This window comes from Giraffa tippelskirchi, chromosome 13, assembly GCF_054371585.1.
Source record: "Giraffa tippelskirchi isolate mGirTip1 chromosome 13, T2T-mGirTip1v1.2.pri, whole genome shotgun sequence".
NCBI classification, from domain to species: Eukaryota; Metazoa; Chordata; class Mammalia; order Artiodactyla; family Giraffidae; genus Giraffa; species Giraffa tippelskirchi.
Genome location: NC_137287.1, coordinates 78,212,011 through 78,238,388, shown reverse-complemented (window position 1 = coordinate 78,238,388; position 26,378 = coordinate 78,212,011). Strand labels below are relative to the sequence as shown.

The following is a 26,378-nucleotide window of genomic DNA, read 5'->3' as shown; positions in this document are numbered from 1 at the left end:
TCAACTCTTCGTATGAGGTGGCCAAAGTATTGGAGTTTCAGCCTCAACATCAGTCCTTCCACTGAACACCCAGGACTGATCTCCTTTAGGATGGACAGGTTGGATCTTCTTGCAGTCCAAGGGACTCTCAAGAGTCTTCTCCAACACCACAGTCCAAAAGCATCAATTCTTCGGCACTCAGCTTTCTTCACCTTCCAACTTCACCTCTACCCTTAAGTGATGTTATTACTACTTTGTGCTAAGTTGCTTCACTTGTGTCCAAGTCTTTGTGACCCTGTGGACTATGGCCCACTGGGCTCCTCTGTCTGAGGGATTCTCCAGGCAAGAATACCAGAGTGGGTTGCCATGCCCTCCTCTAAGGGATCTTCCTGACCCAGGGATTGAACCCTTGTCTCTTACATTTCCTGCATTGGAAGGTGGGTTCTTTACCTCTAGGACCACCTGGAAACTAATTGTCTACCCTTAAGTGATGTTATTACTACTTTACCTGTATTATAAGAACTTTACAGGGACTTCTCTGGCAGTCCTGTGGTTAAGACTCCACACTTCCATTGTAGGAAGTGTGGATTTGACCCCTGATTGTGAAACTAAGAACCCAATGAGGCGGGGTGTGGCCAAAAAAAGAAAAAAGAAACTGACAATAGTATACTTCCATCTTGGTCCTTGTATTACTTTACTTTCATGTATGTAATTAACTCCACATAATTTTATTATTTTTATTTTAGAAGTCATTTCTCTTTTAAAAAGATTTAAATAATAAGAAAAGAGTCATATATTTACTTGGGTAATTGCTATTTCTAGTGTTCTTCATTCCTTTATGTATATCCATATTTCTACCTGATATCATTTTCCTTCTGATTAAAAGGCCTTCCTTTAACATTTTTGTTATGTAGGACTGCTGCTGATGAGTTCTTTACATTATATATCTGATAATGTCCTTATTTGCTGTCATTTGTGAAACATTTCTGAGGGTACAAAATTCTAGATTGAAATTTTTTTCCTTTCGTTTTTTTAAAGATATTGCTTCATTGACTTGTCACTTACGTTATATTCAACATAAAATCTGATGTCATCTTATCTTTATTCTATGTTGTATTCTTTTTCCCCTGATTGCTTTTATGATTTTTTTCTTTATCACTAGTTTTGAGCAATTTATGATGTGCCTTAGTAAAATTTCTTGTGCTTTGGATTAGTTGAGCTTCTTGTTTCTTTGGGCTTATGTTTTTCTTAGACTTGGAATATTTTCAGTTATTATTTTTTCAAATTTTTTTTCTGCCTCTCCTCTGACATAAGGGCCCAAATTTCATGTATATCAGAATGCTTGAACTGTCTCTACAGCTCATTCATGCTTTGTTCATTTTTTTTAACTTTGTCTTTTTTCTCATTTTACATGTTTCTATTGCTGTGTTTTCAAATTCACTAATCTTTTCTTTTACAATGTCTAATCTTATCCAGTATATTTTTCATCTCACACAATGTAAATTTTTATCTCTATGAAATTGATTTGTATTTTCTATAGTCATATCTCTGTTTAAAATCTTGAATCTCTATCCTTGTCTGGTAATTCTAACATCTGTCTTAATTCTGGGTCAGTTTCAATTGTTTGATATTTCCCCTCATGTGTTGGATTTTCTTCTTTGCATGCATAGCATTTTTAAAAATTGGATTCCAGACTTTGTTATTTTCATCTTTTTTGGATTCTGGATATTTTTGTATAACTATACAAAATATATAACTATATATAACTATATTCTTGAGCTTTTACCTTTTGGGACCATAGCTAAATTAATTGGGGACAAGTGATTCTTGTGATTATTGGTTGAATTATTACAGAAGAATTATTGATTCTTCTGTATCTTACTTTTGAGGCTTTGTAGGTGTGAGTGGACAGTGCTCAGTCTTGGGCTACTATTTCCCACTAAAGAGGCAAGATCTTCCTGAGTACTTGATTTATGAGGTCTTCCAGTCTGTCTGGTGGAAACAGGTACTATTTGGCCCTGTGTGAGCACTGGGCAGTGATACCTCTAATACTCTCTGCTATTTTTTTTCCCCAGCCACAGATAGTTTGCTCCCACCCTACCCCGACACTGTTCAGTTCTCAGCTGAATACCCCAGTGACTTTTTGCAGATATCTGGAGTTTTCTGTATGCAGCTTTCTTCTCTTTCCTACAACTCTAGCTGCCTTGGTCTCCCTAAACTCTTAGCTCTGTATCTTCAACTCAAAATCTTCTGGGATTTTCTTGGTCTCTCTTTCTCTATGACTTGGCCAGGATATCTCTTAAGGCAATAAGCTGGAATAGTCTCACCTTACTAGCTTCCTGTTGTCTTGTCTCCTGAAAATCATTACTTCCTATATCATATATTTTGTCTGGTTTATTTTCCTTTCTTTCCTTCTCTTCCTCACTCTCCCCCACTTTTTTTTTTTTTTTTTCAGGGGCAAGGGATGTGTTTCTTTATTTTTGGTTGTCTCAGGCAAAGGCTTAGATCCATTTCTTCTTATTTCATATTGGCCCAACTAGGGACTTTCAATAAAATTCAGGTTCTGTTCAGTAGGTTTCAGCTGGGTTCTCAAACTTTGCATTTCTAAGAAACTTGCAGATGATATTGATGCTCCTGGAAAAAAGACTACTTTGAGTAGCCAGAGTCTCCAGCTATTCAATTGAATGAGTCATGTATATAATTTTAAAATTTCTGATAGTCACATTGAAAAAATTAAAAAGAAACAGGTGAAATTGACTTTAATAATATATTTTCTTTAACCCAGTCTTCCCAAAATGTTGTCATTTGTACTTATAAACAATAAAAAAATATTAATGAGACTTCTTTATTTTATTCTAATTCTTGAAATTTGGTGTATATGTTAGCACTGTAGCATAGTTAAGTTCAGATACTATATCTTCATCTGAAATACTTGGCTCTGTGTTTAGATTTAATAAAATTTGTAGTTGAAAAAGTAGATTTGTGTAACCAAGTTTAAAATATATGTAAGTTTTCCAATAACTAGATCTGTCACAAATACTTTTCCTTTAATGTATGCCATTCAAATCGACAAAACTGGTTGATATTTTTAGAAGAATTGATTTTTTTGAAACAGAAACTTGTCAGTTTTAAAGTCTATTCAAATTATGTGAATTTGTTAACTCTCATGCCAACTCAGAATTACTAACATCAAAATCAAATGGACATTATAAAAATTGAAAACCAATGCTAAATTTAATTTATCAGTATCAATAAAGTATTGTTCAAATTTTCTTGTATGTTGGAGGCAATTTATGTAATGCTTTTGGTTTCAATCAAATCTTCTGTATATCAATCCAGGTTATGAAAATGTATGACCATTATTTTTCATTTATGAAAAGTATCAATTTTGATATATATTCTCACACTTTCTAGGTAGGTCATAAATAATCTTTTCCTCTCCATGGAGCTTTAAACTTAGTTTGTTCATATGCAGTGTGATATCTATGAGAAAATATATCATGCTGCAGTTTTTTAATCTTTATTATTTGTTTACAGAAAACCGTGAACTGTTTAACTATACAGCGAATCCTTGTAAAACTCTTCCATGACTCAATCAAAGATCACTGGCAGAGAATACATAGTCATTAAATTCATTGTCATGTATTTGTTTCAGCAGTTCTTTGGTGGTAATTCATAGCATTTATATGCCTATATGGAACAATTTTAACAGTATCCATGATGGTTTTTGTAGGCTGTGCTTTAGAAAGCCAGCTGAAAATTATTATCATACAGTAGAATGAAGTACTAAGAGAAATACCAGTCTCTTACTATAAAAGTCTAGTAAGTCTCGAGTTTTGACCCAACATAGCAAGAGTACTATGTCATGATAGAAACATCATGATAGAAACCTTTTGTTTTCATATCTAGCCGAAATCCTTCTTTTCAGATGTAAAAGATTCAAAAGTATCTTCACCATGAGTTCAATTTTCTTAGTCAATGAGCTGGCAACATTTCTTCATGAATTTCAAAGACTTTGGAGACAAAACATACCCAAAGTCCTAACTGAGCGGTGTCTCTGATACTGCATAATTCATCTAAAGCTAATTGCTTGTGTTTTTCAAATTTTAAATTTATCTTTTATTTTGCTAGAAATATCAAAGGGGGAATTATTTGGTTGCTAATTAAAAGTCACTATTTCAACACTGTCTTTTTACCTTTTCCTCATAATGTTCTAACAACATTTTCATAAATAAATTATTTTACCATCTCTCCATCTAAAATTGTTCCTTTATTTTTGTTTTTATTCAAGAATCCAAGATGTTTAATAGCTGGGCATAGTTATAAGCTCAAATTTTGCTAAAAGTCATTCAATTTTTCTCTTGGTCATTTAATTATGGTTTTGGCTGATTTCTTTGTTACTGTTGGAAGGACACTGAGCATCAAATGTACTGCCTTTGCTAAAATTGTCTCAGTGTTGTATGCTTTATTATCTTTTTAAAATGCAATAAATAGCTTTTTCAATTTGTTCTGCCACAGCAAATTGCAGTTGTCTTTATTTTTATTTATTTTTTAATTGCAGTGTAGTTGATTTACAATATTGTCTTAGTTTCTAGTGCACAGCAAAGTGATTCAGCCATATTCATATTCTTTTCCAGATTATTTTCCATTATAGGTTATTAGAAGATATTGAATATACTTCCTTCAGCTATATAGTAGGACCTTGTTATTTATTTTATATATAGTAGTGTGTATCTGTTAATCCCATACTCCTAACTTATCCCCCCTCCTCTTTCCCCTTTGGTAACCATAAGTTTGTTTTCTATGTCTGTGAGTCTGTTTCTGTTTTATAAATAAGTTCATTTGTGTCATAGGTTAGATTTCACATATAAGTGATATCATATGGTATTTGTCTTTCTCACCTATTTCACGTAACATCATCATCTCTAGGTACATCATGTTGCTTCAAATGGCATTATAACCAGCAAGGACCTACTGTGTAGCACATGGAACTCTGTTCAACATTATGTGGCAGCCTGGATGGGAGGGAAGTTTGGGGGAGAATGGATACATGTATAAGTTTGGCTGAGTCCCTTCACTATTCTCATGAAACCATCACAACACTGTTTGTTAATCAGCTATACACCCATACAAAATGAAAAGTTAAAAAAAAAAAGCTCTCATACTCCTCCCCCGTCCACCCTCCCCAGAAAAAGGAACACTGTGATGCTTTTCCAGTGTCTTCAGGAAAACTGGAGACCTGGCCTGAACTACAGACTGTGCCTCTGTGTTGGGTGTTCAGACTCATAAGCACATTAGAAAATCAGTTCCTTTAAGCCAGCAGTCTCTAAGCTCTGTGAACATGGACCCACTCCCACATTGTGGAGGATTACCCTTAAACATATTAGAGCATCTTGTAGCTCATAGCTTGGGAAACATTGGGCTAACTAGGTCAAGGGTCTGCAAAATACAGCCTGCAGGCCATATTGGGCTTGCCACCTATTTGTGTAAATAAAGTTTTATTGGCACACAGTCACAGTTGCTGATTTACAGATGTCTGTTGGGCCAGGCAGGGGCAGAGTTGTGCATTTGCTGGAGATCCATATGGCTCACAATGCCTAAAATATTTACCATCTGGTTATTTACAGGAAAATTTTGGTAACTCCTACACAAACCTCAGAGTGATTCATGAACATGGTTTTAAAAAGTCAGATGGTAGAAAAACACTAATAACGAAGAACGAGAGTCTTATTTTCCAGAGGCAATGCAATTTTGATGGCTCCTGTTAATTCTTTTAGTGGTTATTACTTCTATAACCAATAATACATTTACTCAGCTATCTTGGATGTATCTGTTGTCAGTTTTATCTACTGACACTGCTGTGATCAAGGGAGCCCACACATCCACACAGAGGCAAGCATAACTTAGTTTTGTTGCTATATGAATTCCTCTGTAAATTACCTTTGCAATTTAACATTTAATATTCACAAATCTCTATACCTTGTTCCATCTACTTTCTGCCTCTTAAGTGCCACATTTTGTGAGATGAGGATCCTAAGCACCACTACCCTTTCATCTGCCTCTCTTTTCCCCTTGTCTTTAAACTTTTCCCTGTGTTGTCTTTACCTTTGCAGTGTTGAGGTGTTGATAATGTTTGCCTTCTCTAGCTGGCAGTAAGTATTTCCTAAGCTTTGTCCATAGGTTGTGTTTGAAGGTTAATATAAACACTGCCTTTGGCAGAGCAAGTAGTGTGCTATGACTATACATCCTTCCTATGGTTCTAATATTGCGACTATAGAATTGCTTGAAGGAGAAGATTTCTAATGTCATTTACAAATGGGTTCATTCTGTTAAATTCCACCTGTCACTGAAAATCATGGCGCATTTGGACTATGCCTTTCTTGCATTTTGTTTGTGGCCTGTATTTTTCCTTGAGTTTTTATTGGTCTTTTTATTTATTGAGGGATGACTCAGGTTTCCTTTCCTGTACCCTTCCCACCCTCTAGCTTCTAACTCATTTGTCTGTTGTTTGGAATCAATGTCTTTCTCTAGAAGATGTCCTATGTAGCCCACTCTCTGAAGTTCTCATCACTTCCTGGCCCTGCACCTGCTAGTTTTCCTTAAATTCCACACTTTGACCTACCATTTGTGTATGCTCCATTTCCCCTTTCTTATTTTTTACTCTTATGTTGGCATATAATCTCATATGGCTTCCTTGGATTGAAATAATCTTTATGAGTCTTACACATTCGAAAATGTTCCTCACTACAGTTGGTGTGGATTTATAGGTTTGAAATAAATTTTTCTCTTGGTATCAAAATCTTGCCCTTTTATGGCTGATTTGAAAAGCCACTTACCAGTCTGATTTTTTTTTTTTAATCTCTTTAACTGACTTTTTTTCTCTTTGGAATCTCTTGGAGTTTCTCTCTTTCTCTTTATTCCTCATTATTCTGTAATTTCACAGTGATTTCATGGTGACATGTCTGGGTGAGAGTCTTTTCTTGTTTATTGTGTTTAATAGTCGGTGGGTGTATCAGCCAGGTTGGATCCAGGAGACAAAAATCACACAGAAATTTGGAGAGGAAAGGTTTAAAGAATTTCTGACTAGTAGCAGGGGATTACCTCTGTAGTTAGCAGGTGATCAGCTACAAAGGGGAAAAGAGTACTGTAAGGCCTACAGGGATGGCAGACACAGGGAGCAGCCACTACCTGTGGGGCTGAGACAGGATCAAATTTGGAAGCAGCTGCCCCTCATTCACCCCTGGAGCTGAGAGTCAGATCCCCTTGGAGAGGGCATGGCTCTGTAACCCGCTGTGCCAGAGCAGCGGGGTGAGGCACTGCATGCAGGTCCGGGTGGGGTTCTGTGACCCAAGGGGGTGATTAAACTTGTTAGGAGGCCCCCACCAGCACCCACAGGACCTGCCAGGAGCCTATAGGTCCTCAATGAGCAACACTCAGAGGCTTGCTGCTGCTGCATCTCTCTGGGTACCTGCCAGACTGGCTGGGAACCACCTGCAAGAATGCTCATACTTGCTGGGGAGAACCACCCCAAATCTTCTGCATGCTGCTGGCCTGTGGGCACTCAGGAGTCAGCTGGCAAGAACACATCCAGCAGGAAAGTCCTTCCTTGTGTCCCACCTCTCCAGCCCCCTAACAAAGCTCAGCTCAATGGCAGCTGGCAAAGAGAGACATTTTCCACATCCAGCTCCAGGATCAGGAAGGAAGGAATGGAGGGAGGATTAAGTACTGAGAGGCAGGATAGTGATTACTGGCACAGTCTTCAAGTCTGAAGACTCCTGTCTCCCTCTAGCCCTGGGAAGTTTTCTTAAGTTATTTCTTTGATAATTTCTTCTTCTTTTTACCCTCTCTTTTCTGTGGTTTTTAGAATGGCTATTCATCGTATGTTAGACTTCCTGGATTTAGTGTTCTTTTTTTTTTTCCCCCTTAATTTTTCATCGCGTATGCTTTTGCTTTGTGTCCTGGGAGATTTCCATAATTTTATCCTCAGACTCATCTGTTGAAATTTTCATTTGGTATTCCTTATTTAAAAATTGAGTAGTTCTTTTTTTATTTTCAGATTGTAAATTTTTCTAAGCATTTTGAATTCTTTTCTTAAAAGAATAAATAGTTGCATGCTCTTATAGTTGTGTTCATTGTCTCAAAGAGGTGTCAAAATCTTTTATTTCCTGATAATTCCTTTTTTCACTAATGTAAGTTTATACATTTTGAGAAGAAAGATGTTTTTATCATCATTTAGTAGGTCAGACTATCTGAGTTTAAACTGCAGCCCTGATATATACTTGCTGTGTGTGTCTGTATGTATGTATAGATGTATTAACTACACTATATATGACTTTACTAAATCTTAATTTCCTCATTTATAAAGTGAGGATGGTAATAGTACCTATCTCAGATGTACTATGAGAGTAAATGAGATAATGCCTGAAAAGTTTAGCACAGTGGCTTTGACTGTTATTATTTGTAAATGTGTGTGTTGTAAATATGACATGTTATTTTAAGCTGGCTAGGATCCATTTAATTATTATGTAAAGAGCACTTCTTATCTATAAAATACTGTTTCTTTGGTTTTTTACTACAACTGCTCTTACTGACTTTATTATTAGCACTAGTTCCATGAATATCTTCAAACAAGCAAGCATAGTAATTAGCAGAAATTAGTTTAGGGCAAAATTAATGGCATGTGTTTTGAAGACATTTGAAATTTCCTCTACTATTTTTCTTTTGACTTTTTAAATGTTGAAAATATTTAAGTCTCCTGAAAAGTGGGAAGAGCAGTTTAATGAATCTTACATGCTTTTCACCTAGATTTATCAATGGTTATTCACACGCATTTTTTCCCCCTCGCTTAATCATTTGAATCTAAGTTGCAAGCATCACAAATTTTATCCCTAAATAAATACATCAGGCATTTCCTATGAATTAGGACAATCTCCTCATAACCACAATGCCATCATCACATTGAAGAAAATTACCATTCAATATTATCTGATATACAGTTCCTTTAAAACTTTTTTCCACTTGTCCAAAAAAAAATTTTATCCCTTCTGCCCCTGGCCTACCCACATCTGACTAGAGTTCATGCATTTTTTTTAAAGGGGGGTGGTGGTTGCTTCTTTAGTCTCTCTTAGGAGAATAACATTGCCAATTTTTATTTTTCATGAAACTGGCTTTTATCCCCCCAAATTCTAGACACATAGTCACAACAAATGTCCTACCTTCACAACAAATGTCCTACCTTCACAACAAATGTCCTACCTTCTGGGTTTGTCTCATTGTTTCCTAATAATGAGATTCAGGTTGGGTACTTGTGCCCAGAAGTGATGATGTATGTTTATTTAATCACAACAGGAGACAGATTAATTAACTTATCCCATTTCAGACCACCAAAAGCTTGATCAATGAGGTGAAAACCATCTGATCGCTCCATTTTTAAAGGGTCAATATAATAAGATTCACTTTGTACTCTCACTGCTGCAGGTTTGGAATCAGACATTTCTCTGTGGAGCCTGGTTCCTTTGGGGGGAGTGCAGTCAGAAGTTAAGATCTGGGTGCCATGGGTGCTGTTTATGGATATGGTATCCCAGTGTCTCGGCTTCCTCACCAGACAGAGCGGGGAAGTAAATTTAAGAAAAAAGTTACTTCATACTGATATGCTCCCATTCAAATCCTCCTTCACAGGGTCCCTCCTCACTTTTCTCTAGTTCCATATTTGTGTCTCCCTTCTTCCACACTGAAAGCCTGGGTTCCCAACAGGAAGTTTGTATTTATTCATTTGCTTTATGCCACCTGCAACACACATAAGAGAGTACAGTAAGTCCCCCTACATACCAATGAGTTCTGTTCTGAGAGTGCATTCTTAAATCTGATTTGTTTGTTAAGTCCAACAAAGTCAGCCTAGGTACCCAACTAAAACAATCAGCTGTTATAACATTGTACTGTCATAGGTTTATAATACTTTTCACACATATAATACGTAAAAAACAAGCACAAAAAATAAAACATATTTAACCCTATAGTACAGTACCCTGTGAACTTCCAGATGTTCAAGCTGGATTTAGAAAAGGCAGAGGAACCAGAGATCAAATTGCTAACATCCATTGATCATCAAAAAAGCAAGAGAGTTCCAGAAAAATATCTACTTCTGCTTTATTGACTGTGCTAAAGCCTTTGACTGTGTGGACCACAGCAAACTGTGGAAAATTCTTAAAGAGATGGGAATACGAGACCACCTGATTTGCCTCTTGAGAAATCTGTATGCAGGTCAGGAAGCAACAGAACTGGACATGGATCAACAGACTGGTTCCAAATAGGGAAAGGAGTACGTCAAGGCTGTATATTGTCACCCTGCTTATTTAACTTATATGCAGACTACATCATGAGAAACACTGGGCTGGATGAAGCACAAGCTGGAATCAAGATTGCTGGGAGAAATATCAATAACCTCAGATGTGCAGATGACAACACCCTTATGGCAGAAAGCGAAGAAGAACTAAAGAGCCTCTTGATGAAAGTGAAAGAAGAGAGTGAAAAAGTTGGCTTAAAACTCAACATTTAGAAAGCTAAGATCATGGCATCTGGTCCCATCACTTCATGGCAGATAGATGGGGAAACAGTGGAAACAATGTCAGACTTTATTTTTGGGGGCTCCAAAATTACTGCAGATGGTGATTGCAACCATGAAATTAAAAGATGCTTGCTCCTTGGAAGAAAAGTTATGACCAACCTAGATAGCATATTAAAAAGCAGAGACATTACTTTGCCAACAAAAGTCTGCCTAGTCAAAGCTATGATTCTTCCAGTAGTCATGTATGGATGTGAGAGTTGGACTATAAAGAAAGCTGAGTGCAAAGAATTGATGCTTTCAAACTGTGGTGTTGAAGAAGACTCTTGAGAGTCCCTTGGACTGCAAGGAGATCCAATCAGTCCATCCTAAAGGAAATCAGTCCTGAATATTCATTGGAAGGACTAATGCTGAAGCTGAAACTCCAGTCCTTTGGCCACTTGATGCGAAGAACTGACTCATTTGAAAAGACCCTGATGCTGGGAAAGATCGAAGGCAGGAGGAGAAGGGGACAACAGAGGATGAGATGGATGGTGTCACCGACTCAATGGACATGCATTTGAGTAAACTCCGGGAGTTGGTGGTGGACAGGGAGGCCTGGTGTGCTGCAGTCCATGGAGTCACAAAGAATTGGACACGACTGAGTGACTGAACTGAACAGTACCTTGTAAATACAGTAGTACTTTTCAGTACCTACAAAAAGTACAGTACTTTTGTACTATACTAACGCTAGCACACAGGGGCTAGCATTAAGTGAACAGGCAAGAAGAGTTACTGACTGGAGGAAGGACAGGAGGTGGGAGATGGTAGAGCTGAAGGATCGTCAGTGATAGGAGACAGAGGGTGAGATGCAATTTCACTCACACCTGACGTTGATGGTACAGGTTCTGGTTCCTTGCTGAATTCAATTCTATCTACCATCTTGGAAAAAACGATCCATTGATATCTGGGTAGTAGCTCTTTTTTTCTCATCATGGATGACACAGTAGCACTGGATTGTGTCCTGAATGGCAGCAACCTCGCGTATCATTCTACGTTCAGGTTCTGTGCCTTCAAAACCAGTAGTGCCTCCTAAAATACAGACAGTCCCCTTGCTATTTAAGTGTCGTGAATCTCTTTGGTTCTTCAGTTATTTCCTCTGCTTGTCTCTCTTCATCCTTTTTCTGGGTACGTTCGCATCTTTGAAAGTTTGCAACTTGAAGGTTCATATCCACAGGGGACTTACTGTACCTGAATTCCAACACTGATGGCCCTGCCAGCAGCAAGCTACCAAGTAAAAGGTATGATTTCCTGCAGTTCTTGTCCATCACTGGAAGATTCCTGTTCTGAGTGTACAATCAAAGCACTCTGATTCAGTTACTCGAGTTTATTTCATTTGTTCTTTGTTAGAATTTTAAACTGTCACATATTATTCTTCTTAGGCAACTATGGGCTATGTTCTTTCATTTCTTTATGATTTTGTTTATAAATGCTTCAGATGTTTACAGGTTAAGTTATAGTGTAAGATTTTGGTAGATTATGTCAGCTAGCACTTTTATTCATTTTCTCAAGGGATGCTGTGTTATTCATTAATCAGGCCTTGTGTGAAGGTGTTAGTCACTTAATCATGTCCAACTCTTTTGCTACCCCATGGACTGTAGCCCGCCATGCTCCTCCTCAATTCCATGTCCATGGAATTCTCCAGGCCAGAATACTGGAGTAGGTAGCCATTCCCTTCTCCAGAGGATCTTCCTGACCCAGGGATTGAACCTGGGTCTCCTACATTGGCAGGTGGATTCTTACCATCTGAGCCAGCAAGGAAGCCCTAATCAGACCTTGGTTAGTTACAGTGCAGTAGGCCTGTTACAGCTGTAATGGTCTCTAGAGGTGGAGGGAAAGCAATGGGTGTAAAATTAATAAGTTTTGAGTTCTCATTCAAACTTCTGTGTATATTATTTAGTCAACAAATATAATCTGAGACACAACCGGAGCAGATTGCAGATAATCTGTAAGTTTTCAAGTTTGGTATGGTGATTTTCTGTTAAATTGTGTCTCCTTTATTTCTATTTTAATCCTAATATGTGATAAGAATTATGTCTAAGAATTAAACATATAAGATTCAAGAAAGCATACCCTTACTGTAGAACAAAAAATAAAATGCAGATTTCCAGTTATAGCTTGAATTAGATAATGTTGGGAGAGTCTTTGCCTGAAATGGAACAGAACTCTAGTTTTTTTGTAAACGGAAAGGCACCCAGTATGTGTTAGGTCAAACTTAGAAGTTTACATGTTGGGTGTGAGGATTTATAGTTTTTTGGGTTTTTTTTTTTGGCATTGTCACATGGCTGACTAGGGAACAAACCCACACCCGCTGCAGTGGGAGCTCAGAGTCTTAACCACTGGACCACCAGGGAAGTCCCCAGTGATTATTCTTTTAAAATTAGATTTTCAAAGGAGAGGGGTTGGGAGGAATTGGGAAATTGGGATTGATACATGTATAACATTGATACTGTGTATAAAATAGATAACTTATCAGAACACACTGTATAGCACAGGGAACTCGACTTAAAGCTCTTTGGTGAGCTGAATGGGAAGGAAATCCAAAAGAGAGGAGATGTATGTGTATGTATGGCTGATTCACTTTGCTGTACAGCAGAAACTAACATTGTAAAGCAACTATTCTCCAATAAAATTTTTAGAAAAGAAGAAATGAGCTATGGTCATGAAAAAATAAGTAAAATTAGATTTTTCATCTAATAACAAACAATCACACTGTATCTGTTTCCTGTTGCTGCTGTAACAAATTACCACTGGCTTAAAGGCTTCAATGAGACAGATGTATTCTTTTATAGTCCCAGAGGTCAGAAGTCCATTGAGTTTTACAGGCATAAAATCAAGTATTAGCAGGGCCAGTTCCTCCTGGAGGCTCCTCCCAAGGGGATTCTGTTTGCTTGTCTTTTTCAGCATCTAGTGTCTGCTCGCATTCCTTGGTTTGTCCCTGCATTCCTTCCCCCATTTGAAAGTCCATCACTCCAATCTGTGTCCATCCTCCTGTTACCTTTTCTTCTGTAGTTAATGTCCCTCTGTGTCTTCCTGTAAGGACACTCACTGGTGATTACCTTGGGCCTATCCAGATAAGGCAGGATAATTTCCCCATGTTAGGTGACCTTCACAGCTTCCAGGGCTTAAGACATGAATTTCTTTTGGGGGCTGTGGAGTATTATTCAGTTCACCATAGACACGATTTCCCTTCTGACCATGAATATTCCTGCAGCCTATGTTACCTTTGACTGCACTGCAGATCTTTTTGGGGAAGCTGCAATTTAAAGGGAAAATAACCCTTCCCCCATATTTTCCTTTACCAATATTCAGGGAGAAAGAACTTCTCACACTCCATGGTTTCTGTTTCACACATTCAAGGAATAATTGTGAAGCCCTCATTTCTACTCTCCTGACATTTCAGAAGGTATTAACGTACTTAAATTTGGGACCACATTGACATGGTTTCAACAGAACCACTGTAAGCATCTCTGTTTAGGTATAAAATCAGTGTATAAGTAAGGGGTAGTTTTTTTAAATTTTATTTTTAATTGGAGGACAATTACTTTGCAGTATTGGGATGATTTCTGCCGTATATCAGAATAAATCAGCCACAGGCATACCCACGTCCCCTCCCTCTTAAACCTCCCTCCTCATCCCGCCTAAGTGAGGTGTAATTTTTAAAGATGTCTTCCTTGAATACACTAAAAATTAAAGTAGCACCTCCTTTAAGACTGCTGAGAGGTATCTGCTCATGTCTCTGGTCTTGGAGGCTTGAGTCACTGTGTGGTATCTTTGATGATGGAGAAAATGAATCAGTTACCTGAATGACCAGGGAGGGGTGCAGTCCTCTTTCCTCTTCCAATCTTTTTTTTTTTTTTTGGCTGCACTGGGTCTTGGTTGCAGCGCATAGGCTTCTCTTACTGTGATGTGGGCTTAGTTGCCATGGGGCATGTGGGATCTTGGTTCCCCAACCAGGGACGGAACCCATTTCCCCTGCATTGGCAGGCAGATTCTTAACCACTGGACCACCAGGGAAGCCCTGGTTCAGTCCTGATTGTTTGAGCTTGAGCTTATGTTCTGTTCGTATAACTAACCTCGCTAATTTCCACCCACCTGTCTCCCACCCTCGCTGGTGATGTGGGTCCATTAGATTGTGCTGGCAAGGATTTGGTGCTTTGTATGTATGTGTTTTTTCCAAATCACCTGGCTTGGGAGAAGAGAGAAGTAGTTGCCCAAGTTCTGGGTACCAGGCACTGTGTCAGGGGAGCTGACATGATCCCACTGGCAGTGACTGTGACCATTTTCTGTGAGTAAAAGGAGGGAATAGGAGTTAACTCTGAGGTCTGCCTGTCTCCTCTGCCCCTGTAGGTGATGACCTGTTCCCACAGACTTCTGCTATTACTTAGGACAGCTTTTCTGACTCCTCCGCGTTTGATCTTGGCAATGGGATTGGCTATCCTGGCACATGCATCCCGGTGGTGTTCACTGGTCACACACACCCCTTCTCTGTGCAGGTGCTATGTGAGGTATAAAGGGGTGCAAGGAACAGTCTGGCCCTGCTCTCCTGGAGCATTCAGCCTAGAAGGGGAGATAGACATGAGCAGTGGACCAAGAAATCCAGGCTTAGAAATGTGCTAGGTGCTCAAAAGGATGCTGTGAGGAAAATGGGACTAGGGGTGGCAGGGAGAAACCTACTTTGCACTGGTGGTCAGGGAAGGCTTCTTGGAAGAGGTACCATTTGAGCTAAAATCTGAAATCTTAGGAGGAGTCAGGCCATGAAGAGCATTGCACACACCACCTGTGTGTGCAAGAGTCCTGTATGTATATGTTCACTGCACACGTGGAACTTCAGTGCACTTGTGTTCATAGATCTTATTCCCTCCACTTATTGCAGGCCCTCCAGGACAGAGGCAGGGCCTTCGTCAGTATCCCTCCAAAGCTGAGCATTTTGTGGCTGAATGATTGAGCCCCCAGAGTAATATTATTCCATTGTTGCATCTTCTATCCTGGCTTTGTTTTTGGAAATTTGTGTCCCAAATAAAAGTGAATAATAGTTCATTTTTCTGTTTCACCAGCAAATGGCTTTTCTTGGCTATGGGTAGAGGGCACAATTGGGATTGATCAACAACATAAGAAATTAAATTTTAGACGGTATTTTGGTGAACAAATAATTGAGAACTAACTCAACATGAGGGCCTGTGTTAGATGCTTCAGAGACTTTTTTTTTTTTTGAGTGAGAAAATAACTCCTGCTAGTGAGGCGGAGGCTGGTGGGCTGCTGTCTGTGGGGTCGCACAGAGTTGGACACAACTGAAGCGACTTAGCAGCAGTGAGGCAATCATGGTATAAACATTTCCAAAGTATTGTAAACTGCTTTCTGTCACCATTTAGTGCATATTCAGTTACTAAGTGAACATACGCATACCTACTTGTGAAGTGCTATGGGTTTACAAAGTGGCGTGAGCTCTGTGGACTGCAAAACTTAACAGAAAATCACAGATTTGGTTGAGAGAAAAGTGGTTGCAATTTGGGTATGAAAGGCTGGGGAGCCCAGCTCTCAGAAGCAGGAAACAACAGTGAACTTCCCCGCTGGTAAATATCTTAGACTGTTCAGGCTGTTATGACAGAACACCATGGACTGTGGGCTTAAATAACAGATGTGTTTCTTGCAGTCCTGCAGGCTGGAAGTCGAAGGTCAAGGTGGTGGCACACCCAGTGTCTGGTGAGGACCCACTTCCAGGCTCATAGACAGCTGACTGTCTTTTTCTGGTGTCCTCACTTGGTGAAAGGGTCTAGAAAGTTCTCTGGGTCTCTCTCTCTTTTTTAATCATGAAAATATGATAATACTTTTACAGAATACTTGGAAAATACAGAACAAAGTTACATATAGTTCACTGTATATTACAATTATGTTTTTAGGTAGAGAAATGAAGATTTTTAGCTGGATTTTCAATATCAAACTTTCAAAAATTAATAGAATGAATAGACAGAAAAGTAGAAGGGTATGGTAGACCTGAAAAGCATTATGAATCAATTCAACATAATTAAGATTTATACCATTTTCACACAACAGCAGGTTACAGATTCTATTCAAGCTCTCTGGTATCTCTCTTTATCAGGGCACTAATCCCATCCATGAGGGCTCCACCCTCATGACCTACTCACCTCTCAAACCACTAATACTTTCACATTGGGGATTAGGTTTCATGAATTGTGGGAGACAGTGTGTTCAGCCTAAAGCAATAAGCACACAGATGAAGAATGCATCGGACAGTTACCTCCCTGGGGAGCCTCAGCCCTTTCTGCTGACTGGATCGTTCTTTGGGGTTGCTGAGGCATCCTAGGTGGGATGGGAAGCATCTCATGTTGCAGGGCTCTGTTATTTGCAGACGGATCCAGGGATTGCCTACCAATGCTTCCCTCTACCCCTCTGAGGCAGCCAGATCTGGACCCTTCTCCTAGTAGAGGTCGCCTGCCCAGGGCCATGTGCCACCCCACTGGCCCCATGCTGGGGTCTTTGTTCTGAGCTCAGAGCCCCATTGGGTGCTGGAGCATTTGGATGACTGGCTGACAGAGGGGCCTGTGTTCTCTCCTCCTGCCCTTTCCCTGCTCCACTTGTCATGAATGGAGGGCACATGAGTGGAGAACAGGAATGCATTTGGAGTGGAAGATGCGATTTTCAAGAGGGGGGTGGTTTCTGACAACAGGTGGCGTTGATGGCTGAGGGCTGACAGTTCGCTATCGGCAGAGCCAGCCTGTGCAGGGGACGTGCTCAGTCTCTGGTATTTGACCCTGAACTGACCCGAGTTACTTTCAAATCCAGTGTTAGGAACTTAAAGACAGAACCCAGAGAAATTTAAAAAGACTGATGAAAAGTCATGCAAGTTGGGGAAGAATCCTGGGTCTATTTTAAAGTTAGAATTTTTTTCTTTGTTCTCTTTTTTTTTTTTTTTTTGGCAAAAAACTGTGCTCTTTCCTGTATTAAAAATAAACTTCTAGATGATTTCACATTACCCCTAAGCCTATATTGGGCCCCTTCATATTGTGGGAGTTATCTTGATTGAGATCCTAAGATCCAAGTTTGGAGTTTTTTGCTTTTGCCTTTTTTTTTTTTTTTAAACAGCTAAGTAAAAGGAAATAGGGTTTATCCATTTAATGAATATTTATTTGTTAGGCAGCCTGTCAAATTCCTTAGAATGTGTGTCAGGAAGCAAGATCAGGACGACTCCATCTCTGCTTCTCGAGAGTTTGGGCTCTTCCAGAAGGGCAGACATGCAAAAATAAGGTGTCAGCAGCAGGCTGTGAGTTGAAGGTTTGCACCAGGAACAGGAGCCATCCAGAGCAGGGGGACGGGTCTGATGATCAGATTGTCCACAGACAGCATGTTTGAAAGTCATGAGAGATCACAAAGGTCTGTGAGCTGTGTCAGTTTAGGGATTTCTTTTCGAGTAACCATAATTTATCTTGGACTGATGCCCGGTAGGGTGGCCTTATTTATGAAGTGGAATAACTTCATTGATTATTCCTACCCCATCTGATGAACCTCATCAACTTGTGGTCTGAGCTAATGTCCTGATTCTGGCTGCAGCTTCCCTCAGGGTCCAGGGAGTGAGCGATGAGGGAAGTGAAGAAGCTCGAGTCTGCAGTGGGCATCTGCTCCATGGACTGTCCCATCTAGGAGTTCACCTCCTGCAGAATCAAATGGGGAGGTCAGTGTCTCTGCCTTGGTCTCCACAGGAGAGTGTTGGCTCTGATTCCCCTAGACATCTGAGTGCTGCAGGAAGGCAGAACATGTCTGCTTGTGCTATTGGGTATGGAGTTTTTTTTTTCTTTCAGAAGTTTATCCTCTCATCCAAGTACTAATCAGGCCTGACGCTGCTTAGCTTCTGAGATCAGACAAGATCGGGCACAGGCAAGTTCAGGGTGGGATGGCTGTGGACAGGAGTTTATCCTATTTTTAAAAAAATTTATTTATTTTTTAATTGAAGGATAATTGCTTTACAGAATTTTGTTGTTTTCTGTCAAACCTCAGCATGAATCAACCATTGGTATACATATATCCCCTCCCTTTTGAACCTCTCTCAATGGAACATTTATTCCAAAAGTAGCCCCTGAACTATGCTTTATGGATGTTTCTATGAGGCTTTAACCTGGGGCAGTTCCCTAGGAAACACTATATTTAAATATTATATTTAAAGATGCCATCACATCCTGACAGAATTCTTTTAAAAATATTTCACACGCTCCTTCAAATTTATTGGAATGTCACAGTATGTTAAAAGATAACTCGGAGTCTTATAATTATAAGGCTTATTTAATTAAAAGGTTTCAGCATCCAGTTAGAACAGTTTTCTGCCAAACATAAGTGACTGTTTGAATGTATTTGTGAGCAGTTATTTTCTGTTGGAATGGAGAATCTTTTTGGGTGGGAGATGACAACTGAGTATATTATTGCATGCATGCTAAGTCTAAAGAACTAAAAAAGAACTAAAGAGCCTCTTGATGAAAGTGAAAGAGGAGAGTGAAAAAGTCGGCTTAAAACTCAATTCAGAAAACTAAGATCATGGCATCCGGTCCCATCACTACATGGCAAATAGATGGGGAAACAATGTAAACAGTGAGAGACTTTATTTGGGGGGGCTCCAAAATGACTGCAGATGGTGACTACAGCCATGAAATTAACAGACACTTGCTCCTTGAAGGAAAAGCTATGACCAACCTAGACAGAATATTAAAAAGCAGAGACATTATGTTGCTAACAAAGATCCATCTGGTCAAAGCTATGATTTTTCCAGTAGTCATGTATGGATGTGAGTGTTGGATGGTGAAGAAAGCTGAGCGCCGAAGAACTGATGCTTTTGAACTGTGGTCTTGGAGAAGGCTTGAGAGTCCCTTGCAAGGAGATCCATCCAGTCAATCCTAAAGGAAATCAACCCTGAATATTAATTGGAAGGATTGATGCTGAAGCTGAAACTCCAATCCTTTGGCCACCTGATACGAAGAACTGACTCATTAGAAAAGACCCTGATGCTGGGAAAGATTGAAGGCAGGAAGAGAAAGGGAAGACAGAGGATGAGATGGTTGGATGGCATCACCAACTTGATGGACAAGAGTTTGAGCAAGCTCCGAGAGTTGGTGATAGACAGGGAAGCCTGGCGTGTTGCAGCCTATGGATGCAATAGTTGTACACGACTGAGCGACTGAACTGGTAAGTCGCTTCAGTCGCATCTGACTCTTTGTGACCCTGTGGAGTGTCCCGCCAGGCTCCTTTGTCCATGGGGTTCTCCAGATAAGAATACTGGAGTGGGTTGCCATGCCCTCCTCCAGGGGATCTTCCTGACCCAGGGATCGAACTTGTGTCTCTTATGTCTCCTGCATTGGCAGGCGGGTTCTTTACAACTAAGGCCACCTGGGAAGCCCAGGTATATTATTAGTTATAAGATTCGTCGTATAAAAAGCTACAGTTTTACATGTCTTGAGGAAAGTTGGGGGTTGCACATCTTCCCATCCCCCAATTCAAACTAGCTTAAGCAAAACATGAAATTTGTTGACTTATAAACTAGAGAAATCCAGGAGTGAAGCTGGCTTCAGACAGGGCTCAAGTGTCCTCTGGGGGATGGGCCTGAAAGATAGCCACTGGCAGTTCTTACAGCTTTGACCCAAAAAGAAGAAAGACCCTCTTTCTTCTAGTGCTGCTCAAGCAAGTCTTATGAAAGGAATCTCTTTGGCCTGGATCACGTGCCCATGGCTGTGCCCAGAGGGGTGAACTGCCATCGCAGGGCCCATCCTTGCAATGAGGGGTGGAGGCAGTGACAGTGGGGGAGAGGAGGAATTCCCAAATGAAGCTGAGGGCCCATGGAAGACAAACCCACACTTGTGCTAGTAGGGCCTGCAGTTGTTAGTGGCACCTGGTGTTCAAGGGATGGAGGATGGAGAAGAGGAAGATGGCAATCCCAGTGGTACCTGCTATTTGTTAGAACCTTGAGGTTATGGGCTCAATTGCAATACTTCTCCAACTGGCTTTTATGTGAGTACCTGGATGGCCAAGGATAAGCTCATGACTGGGGGTGAGAGCAGGAGAGGGAAACAGCCAAATGCTGTCTTCCATAGATAATGAAATAGTATGCCTTTCTTCACTGCTTTATAAGATATGGGAAAGGATTCATGGAACGGGGTTCCCAGAACTCTTCCTGTGACATTTCCAGGCTCCTGTTGGTAGAAGGATTTTTGTAGGTGTGTCTTCTTGGTGAGAGGGTGCCCCCGGGGTCACCTGGTAGGTTAGAGAGTTTGGGCAAAATACTCATCCAAGGGCTTTCTCAGCAAAAAAAAAAAAAAAAGCCAGTGGTGATCTTTGTTTTACTGTGGAAGTCGCCATCCCACATAAATGAAGTTAGAGCCTCAGCGTTTCCTCAAGGACCATCTTCATCCACCTCTCAAGTTTCCTTTTGATTTCAGCAGTTTTGTTTTACACAGTGAACAGTCTTAGTCTTGGTCAAGCATCTGCTAAAGAAGCTGACATTTTGAGTCTCTCTTTTTCATTTTTTTATTTAAACTTTTTATTTTCTGTGGGGGTATAGCCAATTAGCAATACTGTGATAGTTTCAGGTGAACAGTGGGGGGGGGTTCAACCTTCCATATACATGTATCGATTCAACCCCAAACTCCCCTCCCATCCAGGCTGCCCCATAATATTGAGCAGAGTTCTATACAGTAGGTCTTTGTTGGTTATCCATTTTAAATATAGCAGTGTGCACCTTTCCATCCCAAACTGTTACTATCCCTTCCCCTCATCCTTACCCATGGCAACTGTAAGTTTGTTCTCTGTGAATCTCTCTTTGTTTTAGGTCAATTAATTTCCTTAATCTACGTTTTTACTCTTTCTTGTGTCCTTTTTTCCTTCAAAAAGGAAAAAAAAATCCATTCTGCCCTGAGTTTGGAAATCTCTCATCATCTTTGCTTGGTCAGTCAGACTTCATCACACTGTAAACTTTGAAAATCACTCTTCAGTTCCTTATTTGTCCAAAGGGAGGGTTTTGAGCCCAAACCACTCAGTTGGTTTGGTTTCTTCTCTAGCATTTTCACCAGCCCGTGTACCCAGAGGAAGCAGTATAGCAGGTGCCCTTGACCCCAGGTACACCGAGGCCTGGACTCGAACCACCTTTCTTCCTTCTGCCTGGAGAGCTGGCCCCATCTGGCTTCCCACTCAATGTTTCCAGCCCTACCAACACCACTTGCTCAAACACTGAGCAAATCTGGCTGAAAAAACCCTCTTTGTCAGTTCAGCCTTAGCCCCGTCCAAAGCTATCATTAAAGCCATAGCAGTTGTTCAATTATTAAAATCCGTTCTTGTGTTCAGCTCCCAGACAGAATCCAGCCCATTGACCAGTTGTTCAGATCTGTCTTGAGTGCATTCAAATCCATGGTTTTACAGTGTCATTTGATGACGGTGCTTTTTCCAGCTAGGCTGGCTCCTGTTGGCTTAAACGGTACAGCCAAATGGGCACTGAACCTCCCCACCTTGTCTCCTGTAAACAAAACTCTTCTGAACACTATTTTGTGTTCAAAGCACCATGCTACACACTGGACACTTAAAGTTAGTAAGACACTTATGATTTTGTTCCTGTATCTGTTTTACAGATGAATAAAGAGGTTTGGTGAGGTGAGGAAACCTGACCCAGTTAGAAAGCATTTTAAAGCCATCTGTGGGATTCCTGAGCCCACCTGGGCTCCCTGCTTGGACAGCCAGGGGATGCTCCCTCCCTCATGGCCAGAGATGCCGATCCAATGGGGGAGGGATAGCCATGTTTATTATCCGTTTCATGACGTCATCTCTTTGTGCGGATAGGAAGTCTAGTGGTACATTTCCTTTTGAAGGCAGTTTTAACATTGACAGACACCTGCTTCTAAATCAACTGGCCAAAAATAAGAAGCCCAGCCAATGATTTCTTGTTTCCTGTGGTTTGATCAATCTTGCCCGCACAGACACTTCCTTTTTAGAGAGAACAACGGAACCTCTCCCCTGAGGTGGGCAGGAACTTACCTGAGTCACTGGAGCAGGGATTCCCCTGGTCCTTGAATTTCCACTTGGTCTCTGATTCCCCTCCAGGAAGAAGACCAGAGCAGAGGGCTTGTCTGGTTCACTTAGCCTGAGGCTCAAATATTTGGGAGGGTGATTTTGAGCATTTTCTTCTTATTGTTCTTAGACCACAGTGGTGAAATCACTCAGGCATCTACATGGTATTCCCCACCTTTGTTCTTCAGCCTCTGGTGGCCATGGGAGCTGGTGGCTTTGCTGTTCCTCCTGGAAGGAAACGTTAGTCACATCTTAATCCTGAGTCATACATTTATACTCATTTGGGAAATAAGGAAATTTGACAGCAAAGCTGAGTCAATAATTTTGGTCCTGACCTTTGAGAGAGGATTGGTAAACAAACTGAATCACAAATTGTTTATTATTTTCGTCACAGAAGCTAGAAAGTTTCGAAGAAGTGAATCTTTCAAATCTGTTTAGTATCCCACATACTTTAAATTCTGTTTGTCATCAATTATTTAGGTGATTAGTATTGCTACAGATTTGGAAAATAAATATCTTTCTACCATAGAACATTACAATTTTATTTAATGGAAAAAGAAAAAACAACTGTTCTCTTACTTTTCTTACTCTCCTAGAAGAAAATGTTCCACTGAATAATTTATGCTTTTAAAATGAAGCCTTGTATTTTCATGATACCAGAGGCCCTTTCATTATCAAAGTGAACGTTAAGCAGCCCTGAATACCAACCATTTTCATGTAATAAACATTTTGAACCTAGGACAACTTAGGCAACTTGATTGTTCTCAGGTGAAGTTCAGAAGTATACAGAGCTACAAATAATTGCAGATGATAGAACTAATCACAGTATGCAAATTAGCCATGATAAGAACCTTATGAAAGTTTTTCATGGTTATGTTCACATAAAATAGGTTGTAAAATTTAATTATGTCATTCAGGATGGTAAACACATTATTATACTTTCACACTTTTTAAAAGAATTGAGACAAATAGTTACTTGTAATTTTGTAATCTTTTTATTTTGTATAAAATGCATAATTTTTTTCTGACAGAGGGACCAACTAAAAATGCACTGTCCCCTAATATCTCAGGTCTAAAGTGCCTGCTTCTAAAATGTATGCTTGGCTTGAAATGACATAAAACCCTCCATGTTACTGATTTATACTTTAAAAAATTATTTCTGAAGATTCTACAGCAGGCCCTTGTTATCTGAGGATAATTAGAACCAGGAAAAGGCCATTTTAATTAAATCAACTTAAACAGGGACCAGAATGTCTTAATGCAGTTTTTAAAAGCTTTGGGGCGTTATCTGGCCAAAAACTCTGAATATCACGAAAATAGTATTTTTAGTTTAGACTTCACAAAATGTAGATGATCATTTTGACCTTGGCTAACTCTTAGAATGAGCAATGCAAAAATCAAGTATTACTTGTTTGGAGAGGGATACATTTTGAGACAAACTTGTGATTGTGTATCATGGTACTTTATAAATCCCATTTGACGTTGACATCACATCTTTAAGATGGTCAGTTTTACAGAAATACTTGAGATCCTAGCCATTTTCCTCTGGGCCTTTGAGATTCTTAACTATCAAACTCCTCCTGCATTGAAATCCCTACCTTGCCACCCATTTAAAATGTTTCTCTTAAATGATTGTGGCTCATCTGCCTGCTCAGTCCCCACTTGCCACTGTTTTACCTGTGACTGCTGAAGTTCTCTAGTGTTTTAATTAACCTCGTGAAATTCTGTATTTGGAGGACTTGCAATTAGGAAAGATGCTGGTGATGAGCGGGAATGGGATTTTGAGTGGGAATTCAAGTCACTTGATGGTTGGTTGTTAGGAAATATTGTAGAGTTTTGAAGGCATGTTTCCCTAAAAAAGCTCCTCACCATGTGAGGATCTGGACAGTGAGCATTCAGGTAACCGGGACCCCCCAGCTTACTTGCCTGAGTCTATTCCAGTGTGCTCTGGAGATGAGAAGGCAGATTCATGAGTGGAACACCCCAGTGCTGGTCTCAGTCCTGCCAGGAAGTAGGTTTATGACCATGGAGAAGTCATTTAATTTCTTTTGGGCTAATTTTCTAATCTACTAAATGGAAAGGTTGAGCTCAAGCCCCTTCTGGTGACAAGACTGTAATTCTGAAGTGTTGGATATTTGAAGGCTGGTGAGAGCTTCAACACTGAGTTTTCATAGAATCCTAGAACTTAATAATCATCAATCAACTCCTTCTTTTAGTTTAATTGTAGCATATAGCTTGCTTACTAAGTCACTTCAGTTGTGTCCAACTCTTTGCAACCCTGCCAGGCTCCTCTGTCCATGGGATTCTCCAGGCAAGAATATTGGAGTGGGTTCCTCTTCTAGGACATCTTCCCGACCTAGGGATCGAACCTATGTCTCTTAAGTCTCCTGCATTGGCATGCAGATTCTTTACCACTAGCACCACTAAGTATCTATATATAAGATGTAAAAATATATATCTGTAGATAATAATTTCCATAGCTATGGATATATGTGATCATTTATTTGGTAAAATTGTAATCAGCACTTTGAAACAATTTTAAATCTGCTCTTTTCAATCGTGTTATCCTTATGCATTTGCCTATATATTGTAATCTTTTTTTCTTTCTTTCTCTTTACTTACTTTTTGACCTCACCAAGTGCCTTATGGGATCTTTGTTCCCTGACCAGGGATTGAACCCTGGCCCTCAGTGGTGAGATCATAGAGTCCTGACCATCAGGAAATTCCTGTATATTGTAATCTTAACGTGTTTCTCTTTTTCACGTTAATCTGTTCTAATGACTGCCATTAATAACAATAATAATAATCCATAGGTACATTTTCTAAAAATTTTTATTTTTAACTTTTTATTTTATATTGGAATATAGCCAATTAACAATGTTGTGATAGTTTCAGGTGCACAGCAGAGTGACTCAGCCATCCATATATATGTATCCATTCTCTCCCAAACTCCCCAAGTACATGTGTTTGTGGTGATGGTTTAGTCGCTAAGTCGTGTGTGACTCTTGCGACCCCATGGACTGTTAGCCTGCCAGGCTCCTCTGTCCATGGGATTCTCCAGGCAAGAATAGTGAAATGGGTTGCCATACCCTCCTCCAGGGGATCTTACCAATCTTACTCCTGCATTGCAGGCAGTTTCTTTACCAAAGTACATGTGTTATGATACACTATACTCCAATATACCCTGCCCAGTATATCCTGGCACTAGAGCATCTCTATACTTCAGAATTTTGGGAGGGAGTTTTGGGGTCATGCTACCATAGGAATCTCTGTAGGTAGACAGTTTTGTAAAAAGAGCTTCCCACCCCCCTAGGATGGTCTGTGTACACCGCAGTACTTAAATGCCTTTAGCCCCTGCTGTAAACAGGAAGAAACGTACTAAGGCAAAGGTCTGGCTAAGAGAAGCAGGGGGAGTGTCTAGGAAAGCTGGAAGGATATTCCTTTTGCTGCTGCCAGCAGGGCAAATCAAGATCCCGGGAGTCTGGCATAAATAAAGGAAGTTGGGAAGGACACAGAACAGGGATTCTGGATGCATTTTTGGAGCACTGCACCTCATATTCAGTCACCCCGGAGGGCTTGGTGACCTTTGGCTTCTGAAGTTGCCCTGAGCTTGGTGCAGAGAACAAAGCCACCAGACGTCACCAGCCTCTAGGAGCAGAAGTGCTCAGGGGAGTGAGGCAGCCACAGGCCAAATGAGCGAATCCTGCATGGTTAAAAACAGCAGCACTTTTTAATTCAAGATCTG

General features: G+C 40.1%; 1 protein-coding gene across 35 annotated transcripts in view; it reads left to right on the top strand.

Annotated features, from left to right (window-relative positions):
- The window catches only part of SVIL (supervillin), a 259,115-nt gene that overhangs the window by 17,627 nt on the left and 215,110 nt on the right, over nt 1-26,378 (top strand). The gene's annotated exons all lie outside the window — the stretch shown is intronic.